General features: G+C 43.5%; 1 pseudogene; it reads right to left on the reverse strand.

Annotated features, from left to right (window-relative positions):
- Positions 1-8,144: 8,144 nt before the first annotated feature.
- LOC140732559 (U2 spliceosomal RNA) lies at positions 8,145-8,374 on the reverse strand (annotated as a pseudogene).
- Between the last annotated feature and the right edge of the window lie 6,690 nt (positions 8,375-15,064).

A 15,064-nucleotide genomic window follows, 5' to 3' on the forward strand; every position in this document is an offset into this window, starting at 1 on the left:
AGTTGCTGTGGTACCATTGGGGAGAGAGAGAGAGCGTGAGCGAGAGGTAAGCAGTTGCAGCAGGCAAACCTTTCGTTGTCTTCTTGTTCTGTTGTGGTCACCAACTGTGACCCCTCCATTCCCGGCCAGACTGTTCTTCAGTGGTAAGCCTGTCACCCAGATGAGGGTGGACACACACACAAGCCCCCACTGGTCTGCCTTCACACACTGTGAGCCTCTGATCGATTCCCCCAAATCGATCCTTCAAGCCCTCACCTTCTTGTGGGTGCACAATGCTCTTTCAGTGTCCCATGCGTGTCTGCCTATGTCTCAGCAGACTCGCTTTTTATCTCCCCTGCCAGGGTACAAGCCATTCATCACATGTCCATCACCTGGCATCATTTTGCTGTCTCAGCAGGAATGCTCACAAGCAGGCAAAGTGTCCTTGGAGCAAAAGTAAATAATCATCAATGGAGCCATAACTTTAAGTCTTTGTCTCTCTCTCTCTCACATCTGCTCTGGGTGCTGCCCCCCCTCTTCTCTCTCTCTCTCTCTCTCATTAGCAGCACAAACAGTGTCCAAAAGCCAGACTCATTCTCCCGACACTTTAAAGTGGTTATCCACAGAAAATATGAACCCTAGGGGTACATAACACCCCCTCCCTTTTAAGAAATTTTCATGAAGGGAAAATTTAAACTTAAGTGTACATTACAGTATATAAAGCAGTACATATGTGACTACCATTTAGCAAATTACAGAAGCATATACAAATACTAATCTTTATTTCACTTTGAAACTTAACATTCAAACCGTCAATCTACCATGATATTGTCTTTATCTTTCACAGGCTTTATTACAAAAAAAGTCAAATTCCCGCAAACCAGATCCTGCTATTCAAAGTGGCGTTTGATCAACCATTGCCCCTTTTCCACTTTGAAGCAGAGCACTTAACCATCACGTGATCAGCTTGTTTACCAGCTTCAATAAGGCCTTCATAGACCCCCTGCACAGGTGCTAGCTTATCACCAATGTTTTGCCGGCTAAGCCCAATTTCTGAACTCCCAGACAACTTATTAATTTTAAGCAGGTCATTAATTTTATCTTCAGGATCTTTAATTCTATTAGTTCTTATAATAACACCAGCAGGTGATTCCTCTCGGTCAAAACAACACTTCAAGTTTTGCCTCTCCAAATCACATACTTGAAAAACATCACCAAGTTGTTTATCTTTAAATTTCAAAATAAACTGTAATTGACTAGCAGGCACTTTGTTACCAACCCACTGTCCCTTCAGCATGGTCAATGCTTCTAAAACTAATCCAGACTTTAAATTTTCCTTATCCAAAAGTCCAGGAACAATACTTTTCCCTTTATCTTCAATAATATTCACATCACCAGCTTTTATCTCATCATTAACTTTTAGAACACCTTCTAACACAAGTGACTGAGAATCCACACTTTCCACTGATGCCAGGGTTAACCCCTTACTCACTGAACCAAGTCCATCTGACCCAAAAGGATTGCATTCCTTTTTAACCAAGTCAGATACCTCAGACCTTTCCTGAGTTTTAACACAAGGTTCAGTACCCTGTGAATCCACAGGTACCTCAACAACCTGAACACAGGCAAACGGGACATCTGCCTCTTCTAGGCTTCCAATACCAGTCCCAGTTTCAAACTCCAAATTCCCCTGATCTTCCCAGTTACTCTCTGGGCAACTCCCATCCGGAGTAAACTCAACCTTGCGGGTTAAAACAACCTCGCCTGCTAACCCAGCAGACTCCCTCAAGGTAGCGGCATCCTTTTCATCTCAGAATGCCCTCACATCATCGGGAACACTCTCCTTAAATTCTTCAACTGTAAACAGCTCTTTCAAGCTACGTAAATCATAAGTGCCCAACACTGGACCTTCCAGCTGCTCATCTATTTCTCATCTTTACTCTGTTCAGCCACAAATTCTTTCCTTGACAACAATAAATCCATCTCATCCCCCTTTATCTCCTCATCTTCCCTGTCCTCTAACCCCTTCTGATACAGGGACGGTAAAAACATTTCAGCTCAAACAGGGTTTGTTTCAGCAGCCCTTTTCGCCATGTTCTGGGTTACTGTGCCAGCGGGATAAACTTCAGGATCTGTGGACAGGTCCTTAGCACTTACAGGCTTACTCGTGAGCTGAACTGTTGGGAACACATCCCCCTCCCCCCCCCCCCCCGGCCCCCTGCCAGGTCATTCCCAAGTAAGACATCCACATCATGTATCGGGAGTGCAAACCGCACCCAGATCGTGACTGATCTGGACACTAAGTCACACTTCAAAAATACCTTATGCAACGGTACTGCCTCGGTCCCTTTTCCAACCCCTTCTTTCACCTCGTCCCCAGTCTCGGTCTCAGCACTGAATTCCAACACACTGTTTAGGATTCGGAACTGAAAAGCCCCAGTGTCTCTCCAGGTTCTCACTGGCACTGGGGTTGACCCCTCCTTTACAGATACCAAACCGGTCGAAAGAAATTTCTCACATCCTTCCTAAGCTCGGCTTGACTCCCCCTCCTTTAGCGGCACTTCAGCGGGCTTAATGCAGGCAGTTGGGGTTGGCGCCTCTCCTTTCCCTGTCTCTTTCTTTGGAGCTAGACACTTAGATGCTATGTGGCCAGCTTTCCCACAGTTATAACATGTAAAACTAGGAAACTTCCTTCCAATCTGCTTTTCCTCCTCTTTACCCTTTCCGCTAGTCCCCGGCTTATTCTCTGCCTTAGCCGGTGGGCTTTCTCTACCATCCCTACTATTCCTCTGGTAGCTCTTACTTGGAGAAAACTTTACCTTATGGGTTAAGGCATATTCATCTGCTGACTTGGCAGATTCTGATATAGACTTAATCTTCTTCTCATTCAGGTATGTCCGAATATTATCCGGAACACAACTTTTAAATTCTTCGATTAGGATCAACTTCCTCAGGTGGTCAAAATCTCCATCCACCCTTTCTGCAGCGCACCAACGGTCAAAGTACACACACTTCTCTTATGCAAACTCCGTAAACGTCTGATTCCACTGCTTCCTTAAGTCTCTGAACTTTTGTCTATACGCTTCGGGCACCAACTCGTAAATCCTCAGTATAGCCCCTTTTACTTCATCATAATCTTTAGCCTTATCCACAGACAATGCCGAATAGGCTTGCTGAGCCTTCCCCTTAAGAAAACTCTGTAACAGAACAGCTCACTTCTCCTTCGGCCAGTCCTGATTCATAACAACTTTCTCAAAATGGAGGAAGTACTTATCGACGTCCTTCTTCTCAAATGGGGGTACCAATTTAACCTCCTGACTAACCTTGAACCCCTTGACTGGGTCCACCACATGTCCCCCTTCCTGCAACACTCTTATCCTACCCATCTCAAACTGCCTTTCTTTCTCCCTTTCTTCTCACTCTCTTTCCTTTTCCTCTTTCTCCCTCTCTCTCCTCCTTTCGGCTTCCTCAGCCTCCAGCTTCTTTACTTGGAACTCATGCTCCCTTTTCCTCTCCTTGGCCTCTATTCTTAATCTTTCCAACTGAAGCTGAAACTCAACCCCGCCAGGTTTACTTTCAGGAAACAGCTCCAACTCTTCTACCTGAAATACTTCCTGGGATACATAATACGCGGCTATTGTTCTCTGTATCTCCGACTTCCTCATTGTCTGTTTCACCTTTGAAAGTTTTAACCGTCTCGCAATGCTCAGCAATTCCTGGCATCCTCTAATGCTTCCGAGGTTGGTTCCTTCAGAAACTTATCGATGTCCATTTCTGCTGTCTTTCCACACCAGATTAAATAAGGGAACTTACCCCAATCAATTCAACAGGCCCCCAATTTGATATTCAAATCCCAGGACGAGGCCCCAATTTGTCACGTACCCCATGACTGGGTTACCAAACCAGCAGAAATGGAATGATATGTTGGAGTCTGGTATTACTGTAACTAAAAGTGTTTATTAGTAAACTAAGTAATACAGTACAATAAAATGCAAATATACATATAAAACCGGTTAGCAATGATATATACAGAAGTGTAGAAATATAAATCAAAACCAAGCTCTTTCAAAGTCTAGGGGTAAATGAATAATCTTAAGGTGATGCAGAATTCAGTTCAGTTCAGTTTAAGTTGAGATTGCTGTGGTACCGTTGGGGAGAGAGAGAGAGCGTGAGCGAGAGGTAAGCAGTTGCAGCAGGCAAACCTTCCGTTGTCTTCTTGTTCTGTTGTGCTGTTGTGGTCACTGACTGTGACCTGTCTGTTCCCGGCCAGACTGTTCTTCAGTGATGAGCCTGTCACCCAGATGAGGGTGGACACACACACAAGCCCCCATCGGTCTGCCTTCACACACTGTGAGCCTCTGATCGATTCCCCCGAATCGATCCTCCAAGCCCTCACCTTCTTGTGGGTGCACAATGCTCTTTCAGTGTCCCATGCGTGTCTGCCTGTGTCTCAGCAGACTCGCTTTTTATCTCCCCTGCCAGAGTACAAGCCATTCATCACATGTCCATCACCTGGCATCATTTTGCTGTCTCAGCAGGAATGCTCACAAGCAGGCAAAGTGTCCTTGGAACAAAAGTAAATAATCATCAATGGAGCCATAACTTTAAATCTTTGTCTCTCTCTCTCACACATCTGCTCTGGGTGCCGCACCATCTCTTCTTCTCTCTCTCTCTCTCTCATTAGTAGCACAAACAGTGTCTAAAAGCCAGACTCATTCTCCCGACACTTTAAAGTGGTTATCCACAGAAAATATGAACCCTAGGGGTACAGAACAATTCAAAATACTAAATAAGTACCACTGCCATGTCTCTGTCTCCTATTCCTTCCTCTCCGGCATCATTTTCTAGGGGTCCAAAAGCCACTCTCAACTGGCTTTTACTCTTTATATTTTTGTGTCCTCTTATTCATTGTTGGCATGTTTTCCCGCATATCTTTTCTCTTGTTGCATTTTCATTACTTTCTCTTGTTTACAAAACCTTCTCTATTTTCCAACATCCTAACTTTTGCGACATTGTATGCCCTCTCTTTAGCTTTTATGCTGTCCTTGACTTCTGTTGTCAAACATAGTTACCTCATCCTCTCTTTGGAATACTTCTTCATTTTTGGGACGTATCTATCCCGTGCCTTCTGAATTACCCCCAGAATCTCCAACTGTTGCTGTTCTGCCATCGTCCCTGTTCTTCTCCACTTCCAACCTACTTTGGTTAGCTCCTCCCTCATGCCTCTGTCATTCCCTTTAATACTGAAACATCTGACTTTATCTTCTCCCTCTCAAACTGTGGAGTAAATTCTATCATTTTAAAATCACTGTTTCTGTAGGGTTATTTTACCTTAAGCTACCTAATCATATCTAGTTCAATATACAAATCCCACTCCTGAATTTCCCTTTCTCCCACTGGGCTCAACCACAAGCTGTTCTTAAAAAGCCATCTTGGTGGCATTCTACAAACTCCCTCTCTTGGGATGCAGCACAAACCTGATTTTCCCAATCTACCTGCATATTGAAATCCCCCATTCCTATTACCACCCTGCCCTTGTTAAATGCCTTTTCCATCTCCTGGTGTAATTTGTATCCATTTTGTTTGCAGGTCACAATTTGGAGGCCTGTATATACTCGCATCAGGGTCTTTTTATGCTTACCATTTCTTAATGATGCTGTAACGCCGGTATCCACAAAGGTTCTCCATTTTCCAAAGCGATGTCACCTCTCTCTAAGGATTTCATTTCATTTTTTAGTAACAGAGCCCTCCCAGCCTCTTTCCCTACCTGCCTGTCCTTTGAATACATGGTGTATCCTTGAATGTTAAGCTTCAGGCCAGCATCTCCTTTCAGCCACAACTCAGTGATGCAAACAACATTGTACCTGCCAATCTCTATCTGTACACAACATCATCTACCTTATTCCGTATACTGGAACATTCAAATATAACCCCTTCAGTCCTGTATTCATCAGCCTATTCAACACTGTCCACGTGAACTTAAGCAAGGTCTTTGATGCTGATGATAGACCACACTGGGGGTATTGTGTGCATTTCTGCTTCCTCGACTCTGGGAGGTGTGTGATTACACTGGACAGGAAGCTTCCGGGTGGGGAGGGTGGTGTTACAAGGACTGGCGGGCTTGGGTTAAAAAGAGAGAGATTGGATGTGCTAGGGCTAATTCCCTGTAGGAATCACCAGTGGCTTCTGAACTCAACTCTTCCTAAAATGAGCTAAGCTATCCATTCCTATGTTGCTTGCCGACCATTGCTATTGAACTAGCCCAGTGGTTTTAGTAACATTATCCATATGTGAAACCAAGCCCTTCTCTCTCCTTCCAATGTTCATTGTTAAAGTGCTATGTACTTTCAAATTGAATAAAATTCTGGACCAGTAATGAGTTCTTAAATTATGCAAATTTGAGCAGTGAAAAATTTAAAAGAGGAGAGACAGTGGCTTGAAAATTTCATGGACCCAGAAGGGGCATTACATATTTCCGGGAATGAAGCTAAACTTGAAAATAGGTGCCTGGGGTGAAAAGCTGGACTGAGCCTCATGGCAAGAATTGGGCACTTCATCAGCGAAAGACCTTTGAATCCATCGTGTTTACAGAAGAGGAGTGACAATGAAGGAAGAGAGTGTTGGATATCATAGAGCACCTTCAGAGCCTGGAAAGTGGAAGGGTGCTATTTGCAGATCAGAGTGAAAGTTGCTGCTGGGGCTTCGGCAGGGGGCTTCAGGTTGAAATGTCCTGGCTGGAGTTATTGAAAATCCAGCATAGCATTAGGAAAACAATACTGTTCCTGAAGGATATGATCCAACTTCAGCATGCTGCAAAAGGAATGTTGCAATGTGAATGTTGAATCTCTAGGCTTCACATATGGATAATATTACTGAAACTACTGGGCTAGTTCAATAGGAATGGTAGGCAATCAACTTAGGAATGGTTAGCTTAGCTCATTTCAGGAAGAGTTGAGTTCAGAGGCCACTGGTGAATCCTACAGTAAATCAGCCCTAGCTCATCCAATCTCTCTCTTTTTAACCCAAATGTTGAATGTTGTACTGTGAATCTCTGATTCTCAGATCATAGCACAGTGCAAAATGTCAAAATACTCTACAGAATTCAATATGAAATTATAGCAGTAGGATCCATTCAGCCCACCAAATCTATGCCAGCTTTCTACATTCCCATTGATATTGCTGCATTTATTTTTCTGTGACCTATTCTTTCTCTCATGCCTATCAACACTTCTAAAGTAATAAAGTGATGGAGCACTCCAGCAAAGAAACAGAGCCTTTGGCCCATCTAGTCCATACAGGCTTGTTCTTCTGCCTAGTCCCATCCACCTGCACTGTACTAAACCCCTCTCATCCATGTACCTGTCCAACCCTCTCTTTCAATGTTAAAATTGAGCCTGCATCAACCACCTCTGCTTGCAGCTTGTTTCACACTCACACCACCTTCTAAATGAAGAGCCACTCCCTCAGATTTCCCTAAATCTAAACCTCTACTAGCCTACTCCAACCTGAGGGCTGAGAATCAAACTGCACTTGCCCCAGAAAATTCACCATTCACCCCTCCCCAAAAGAAAAGATTTCCTGCCACCCTACTACAATAAGGGGAAATTCAGCAAAGCCAGTTAACATACCAGTACCCCTTTGATACAAAAGTCATTTGGAGCATCCTGCAGGAAGCATGAGGTTAGAGGGAGCACATACCACCATGCAGGAGGGTGAGGGAGGGGACAATACAGCACATGTCGATAGGCTGCAGAAATATGTGAAGATGACCTACCTACACACCCACCAGGAAAATACGTTTTCCTGATGTGTTGTCTCAAGCAAGAAAGGAAGAGTGAGCACAAGAGATTAGCATTGATATACAGGCCTATGTCGACACCATTGTCATCTCTGACCCACCCCAGTATCTACTGATAGAGCAGAGATTAAGACAGCTTCGCTGCAAACAGAAACACTTACACTGCATACGCTCTTCCTCGTCGAGCTGAAGCTATTCTGTAAGTAAACAATGTTTTACCCACACAAGCCTATGTCTTCATTAAGAACAAACATAGCATTAAGAGGCCTGTAAAAGTACAAGGACTAAATAGGGGAAAAAGCCTAAGAGGCTTAATGCGTACGGATAACTGAATTCTACTCTTTATTTGTTGTTTAATCTCCCCGAGGGGAGGTGCACTGTTCCCGGAGGCACTACAATACCGGGTCGATATGCGGAGCGGACGGAGCAAGCTCCTATTCCAGCTTCCTGTTCCAAAAATCAATTTAATATATTGTCCCCAGATAAGGGACGTATCAGATATTAAACTGATGAGAACAGATTTTTTTGTTTATTTTTTATTTGTTGGTTTTTCATTTATTTATTTTTCCTGCTGGGTGGTGGCGGCAAAGAAGGGTTGTGCCTTTAGCAGCGACAAGGGTGCCTCGCTTCCCTTCTCTCGAAATTGCTGGAGCAGCCTCTGCCATCCTGTGGTGTGCCGGAAGGTCACATCAAAGAAGCCAGTGAAGTCCTGTATGTAGTAAATGTCCTCAACCGTAAATCCACAGCAGTCCATCAAGATCTTCCAGATGAAGGGTCTCTCTGGTGAAGCCGGTGTCCTCTTTCTGGGTGACTGGGGAGGGGGGACTTCCGGAAACAGGAGTATGGATAGGAACACCGGATGGAAGCAATGGCGTGGGAGTGAGAAGAAGGGGACGGTTGTAAATGGGGGAGTGAGGCCATTTGATGAGGGACGATAGGTTGGTGGGGGGAGAGGGATGGGGTAGAGTCGGACGAAAGGGAGGGGGTAGGGTTGCAACTCAGACAATATTTAAGTGTGAGCTGGCATGTGGCAAATAATGATATTGCAGTCAATGGATTATTTCCACAGAAAATAATCTAATCATCTGGCTGGACTTCACTGATAACGAAAACTTGTTGACCAGAAATCGGTGATAATCGGGAGAATGTGGGTACACTACAGTGACTACTACTTTGCTGATATCCCAAGACCTTTTTGCCATATGCCACAAGCTAAATATTGGAAATAATTATAAATGTTCTGTATTTACCTAAATTTGTGCAGCTCCATCCAGCATTTAACAACATTTTCCAACCTATGGCTTGTATCACTTGCTACATCTTCAAGGAGAAAAAAGGTGGAAATCTGGGGAAAAGAAGCATAAAATACTGAAAAGGATTTGGTAGTAATGCAGCATTCTGTAGAGAAAGAAGCAGTTAGTGATTCAGAAGTGATGTGATTCTTAATCATGGCAGTGATATTTCATCAGTTCTAAGGAAGAGCCATTAACCTGACACATTTGCTCTGTTTCTCTGCAGAATGCTGACTGAAGTGCCAAGTATTCCCAGCACTTACTTTAATTGAGAAGATATTGCCACTCCGTCATTGTGATGGCTCGGCCTAAATCCCCATCAGGAGTGCGAGATCCTTAACCAGAATTGCAGTTGTTCAGGACGCATTCACTGTCACTTTCTTTGGGGCAACTATGGATGTGCAGTAAAATCTGGCGTTGGTAATGAAGCATGGATTCTGAAAGATGAAATGGAGGATTTCAAATCAGTGATGGATTTGATAATGAATCCAATAAGAAATTTAGTGAAGAGGATGTGGAACTCACTGGCACAGGAGTGATTGAAATGCAACAGCAGAGATCGAATATCATGGGTTAACAATATAAATGCATGAGGGACCTGGGAGTTGAGAGCACTGTCACTGGGTATGGTGAGTAGGTGGGAGGAGGCTTGTGAAGCAGGGAGATTGATAGCAGAATATGGACCAAACGCCCTGTTAATGATGGACAAGAGCAACAAGATTGTCCACCTTATTTCTCATACTCAATGCTTTGAAATATAACACTTCGTTTACTGTATTTGCTACCCTTTTTAATTCTGCACCCAAATGCACTGATACTCGCCTTGCTGGCTACAGTTTTGTCCTCACATCTGTCCGCCCCATCTGACTGTCTGACTGTACACTGTCTTTTCATTTTTACCATCAGTCCTATCCCTTCACTCCAGTTTCCAACCACCCTCCCACCAAATTTGTTTAAAACCTCCCCAAAAGCTCTATCAACCTCTCTGAGAATATTGTGCCCCCTCGGGTCCAGTGCAACCCATTCCTTTTGAACAGGTCATTCCTCCACCAGAAGAGATCCCAATGATCCAGGAACCTGAAGCCCTGCCCCAGCACCATCTTTAATTTTAATCTGCCAAATTATCCTGTTTCTACCCTCACCAGCACGTGGCACAGGCAGCAATCCAGAAATTACAACCCTGGAGTACTGCTTCTGAGCTTTCTATCAAGGTCTCCAAGTTCTATTTTCAGGAACTCTTTGCTTTTACTTCCTATGTAATTGGACCCAAAATGTACCAAGATATCTGTCTGTTTCCCACCCCTCTCTAAAAGGTTGCGGATACGATCCAAGATGTCTCTGGCCTTGGCACTTAGGAGGCAACACACCATTCAGGTGTCCCGTTCACGTCCATAGGTTCTCCTGTCTGTTCCCCTGATGACTGCTCCCCTCTCCTTCCTCTAACAACAGCAAGGATTGCCAATCCAGAAGGGGAAGGGGGAAGACCTGTGTCAGTCAGAGTCTGCACTCACAGCGCACGCAGGACTTGTGTATTTTTCTGACAATCCCGGTCACCACACTGATACCCACTTTTATTCCCTACAGTATCATCCAGTCAGTATTAATTTCCTGGCTCCTGTGGTAGGATTCAAACTCATGTCTTGGTGTGTTAGTGCAGTGGCCTGGGATCAGGACACAGTGGTACATCTGCCAGTCCCATGTATTGGTTGTATTGTGGCCCTGTGGTGGTGTGTTCAGGGGTCTGGCATCTCCAGCTGACCATGTGACCGTGATGCTCCAAGTCAGTGTGGATGTGTGTAATAAAGTTCAGTTCCCTTTCAGCCCAGTATTACAGACAATCTTTGCATCAAATTATAACCTAATTGAACAAGGAGAAATGAATCTTTGTAAGTTTTACGTCGATTAATGGCATCAAGTGTTTCTCTCAGCATTGTGTTCAACAAATAGGGGTGATCGAATTTTGGAAACGGTAGGGCCTCATCTGTCACTGACAATTCCTGGACATCTTCATTATGCCTGTAAATAATAAACTGCTGGTTATAAACTCAATTTTGAACTATTTTACAAATCCATACAGGGTTTCAGAAAAGAACATGTCCTACCTCCTGTTCCGATGAGCTTCCTCCTGAAATAAATAGAAACACAAATCTGAATAGACTTGGACTTACTGTCCACATCCTGAATTTCATCCAAATCATTACAAGGTGTTGAAAATTCCCACTCCCTCAGTCACTCACACACACACAAACCACACAGAACCACTGGGAAAATTACCAGGAATGTTTCTGAAAGTCTGACCATTCCTGAGAGGATAAAACTTACAGGAAAGAGGACAGGTTGTGCATTTTCATCTGCGTGAGACGTCAGGGTGATAAGATGGAACAATTTAAGATTAGTGATGGATTTGATTGTGTGCAGGTGGGGAAAAGTATCTCTATTTACGAGGAGATGAAATTCCAGATGGATTTTAATAAAACCCACAAGAAATTTGGTGAAGGGGATGTGGAACTCATTGGCACAGGAGTGGTTAAAGCGGAACAGCAGAGATTTAATATAATGAGGAAACTGGATAAACACACGAGGGACCAAGGAGTTCGGGCACTGTTGCTGGGTGTGGTGATAGTTGGGAGGAGGCTTGTGAAGCAGGGAAACTGATAGGATTAGATTGGCCGAATGGCCTGTTTATGATGGAGAATGGGATAAAATCCCGTGTTAAATTTAAGTAAAGAGGCAGTGAAGTTTCCCTAATCTAACGGAATCCGGATATTGAGGATAAATCTGATGTGTGGGTCACATTCTTTGCTCTCAGTGATTGACAGAGAGACCCTCACACCCACCGCACCAGACACACTCACAGTCTGTGACTGGAACTGGGTGTTAATGTGAGTTTTAGTGGATATTTTATGTGGTAATTAAGGACACAATCAGCAGCTTTGTGTTATGATCAGAGTAAAGCATTTCAGAGGAGATTCCATCTGTCCTGGGATGTACAGAAGTTGTGGAATTCAACAATACTGAATAGTTGCATCATTGTCTGGTGAGAAACAGTTTAATGCCATTGGTAAATGTTGTGTGTAGGAGCAACACATCTGTTTTCTGTCTGCATTGTATTCTGTGTTGCATGTTTATTATAGAACCATAGAACATTACAGCACAGAAACAGGCCTTTTGGACCTTCCTGGCTGTGCCGGACCATTTTTCTGCCTAGTCCCACTGACCTGCATCTGGCCCATATCCCTCCAAACACCTCTCATCCATGTACCTGTCCAAGTTTTTCTTAAATATTAAAAGTGAGCAGGCATCGACAACTTCATCTGGCAGCTCATTCCACACTCCCACCACTCTGTGTGTGAAGAAGCCCCCCCCCCCAATGTTCCCTTTAAACTTTTCCCCCTTCACCCTTATCCCATGTCCTCTGTTTTTTTTCTCCCCTAGCCTCAGTGGAAAAAGCCTGCTTGCATTCACTCTATCTATACCTATCATAATTTTATATACCTCTATCAAGTCTCCCCTCATTCTTCTATGCTCCAGGGAATAAAGTCCTAACCTATTCAACCTTTCTCTGTAACTCAGTTTCTCAAGTCCCGGCAACATCCTTGTAAACCTTCTCTGCACTCTTTCAACCTTATTAATATCCTTCCTGTAATTCGGTGACCAAATCTGCACACAATACTCCAAATTTGGCCTCACCAATACCTTAAACAACCTCACCATAACATTCCAACTCTTATACTCAATACTCTGACTTATAAAGGCCAATGTACCAAAAGCTGTCTTTACTACCCTATCTACATGTGACGCCACTGTTAGGGAATTTTGTATCTGTATTCCTAGATCTCTCTGTTCTACTGCACTCCTCAGTGTCCTACCATTTATCATGTATGTTCTACCTTGGTTTGTCCTTCCAAAGTGTAATACCTCACACTTGTCTGTATTAAACTCTTATCTGCCATTTTTCAGCCCATTTTTCCAGCTGGTCCAAATCCCTCTGCAAGCTTTGAAAACGTTCTTCACTGTCCACTACACCTCCAATCTTTGTATCATCAGCAAATTTGCTGATCTAATTTACCACATTATCATCCAGATCATTGATATAGATGACAAATAACAATGGACCCAGCACTGATCCCTGTGGCACACCACTAGTCACAGTCCTCCACTCAGACAAGCAAACCTCCACTACCACTCTCTGATTTCTCCCATTGAGCCAATGTCTAATCCAATTTACTACCTCACCGTGTATACCTAGCGAATGAATCTTCCTAACTAACCTTCCATGCCGGACCTTGTCAAAGGCCTTACTGAAGTCCATGTAGACAACTTCCACTGTCTTCCCTTTGTCCACTTTCCTGGTAACCTCCTCAAAAAACTCGAATAGATTTATTAAACATGACCTATCACGCACAAAGCCGTGTTGATTCTCCCTAATAAGTCCCTGTCCATCCAAATACTTGTAGATCCTATCACTTAGTACTGCTTCCAATAATTTACCTAATACAGACGTCAAATTTACCAGACTATAATTTCCCCGATTACTTTTTGAGCCTTTTTTAAACAATGGAACAACATGAGCTATCCTCCAATCCTCCGGCACCTCACCTGTAGATACCAACATTTTAAATATATTTGCCAGGGCCCCTGCAATTTCAACACTAGTCTCCTTCAAGGTCTGAGGGAATACCCTGTCAGGTCCTGGGGATTTATCTACTCTGATTTGCCTGAAGATAGCAAGCACCTCCTCCTCTTCAATCTGTATAGGTTCCATGACCTCACTACTTGTTTGTCTCATTTCCATTGACTCCATGCCAGTTTCCTTAGTAAATATAAATGCAAAAAAAACAATTTAAGATCTCCCCCATTTCTTTTGGTTCCATACATAGCCAGCCACCCTGATCTTCAAGAGGACCAATTTTATCCCTTACTATCCTTTTGCTCTTAATATACCTGCAGAAGCTCTTAGGATTATCCTTCACCTTGACTGCCAAAGCTACCTCATATCTTCTTTTAGCCCTCCTGATTTCTTTCTTAAGTATTTTTTTGCACTTTATATACTCCTCAAGTACCTTATTTGCTCCCTGTTTCCTATATATGTCATACATCTCTCTCTTCTTCTTTATCAGAGTTCCAATATCCCTTGAGAACCAAGGTTCGTTATCCTTATTCACTTTGCCTTTAATCCTGACAGGAACATACAAGCTCTGCACTCTCAAAATTTCTCCTTTGAAGGCCTCCCACTTACCAACAACATCCTTGCCAGAGAACAACCTGTCCCAATCCATGCTTTTTAGATCCTTTCTCATTTCTTCAAATTTGGCCTTTTTCCAGTTTAGAAACTGAACCTGAGGACCAGATCTATCTTTGTCCATGATCAGGTTGAAACTAATGGTGTTATGATCACTGGAACTAAAGTGTTCCCCTACACACACTTCTGTCACCTGCCCTAACTTGTTTCCTAATAGGAGATCTAATACTGCATCCTCTCTTTTCGGTACCTCTATATATTGATTTAGAAAATTTTCCTGAACACATTTTACAAACTCTAACTCATCTAGTCCTTTAACGGTATGGGAGTCCCAATCAATATGCGGAAAATTAAAATCCCCTACTATCACAACTTTGTTTCCTGCAGTTATCTGCTATCTCTCTGCAGATTTGCTCCTCCAATTCTTGCTGACTATTGGGTGGTCTATAATACAACCTCATTAATGTGGTCATACCTTTCCTGCTTCTCAGCTCCAGCCATAAGGCCTCGGTAGACAAGCCCTCTAATCTGTCCTGCCTGAGCACTGCTGTAACATTTTCCCAGACTAGTAATGCTACCCCCTGTCGCCCACCCTTCATTTCTTTGCCTCTATCATTTATGAAACATCGGAACCCTGGAACATTAAGCTGCCAGTCCCGCCCCTCCTGTAGCCAAGTTTCACTAATGGCTACAATGTCATAATTCCATGTCTCAATCCATGCCCTCAGCTCGTCGGCCTTCCCCACAATGCTC

Source organism: Hemitrygon akajei, chromosome 8 (assembly GCF_048418815.1).
Source record: "Hemitrygon akajei chromosome 8, sHemAka1.3, whole genome shotgun sequence".
Classification (NCBI taxonomy): Eukaryota; Metazoa; Chordata; class Chondrichthyes; order Myliobatiformes; family Dasyatidae; genus Hemitrygon; species Hemitrygon akajei.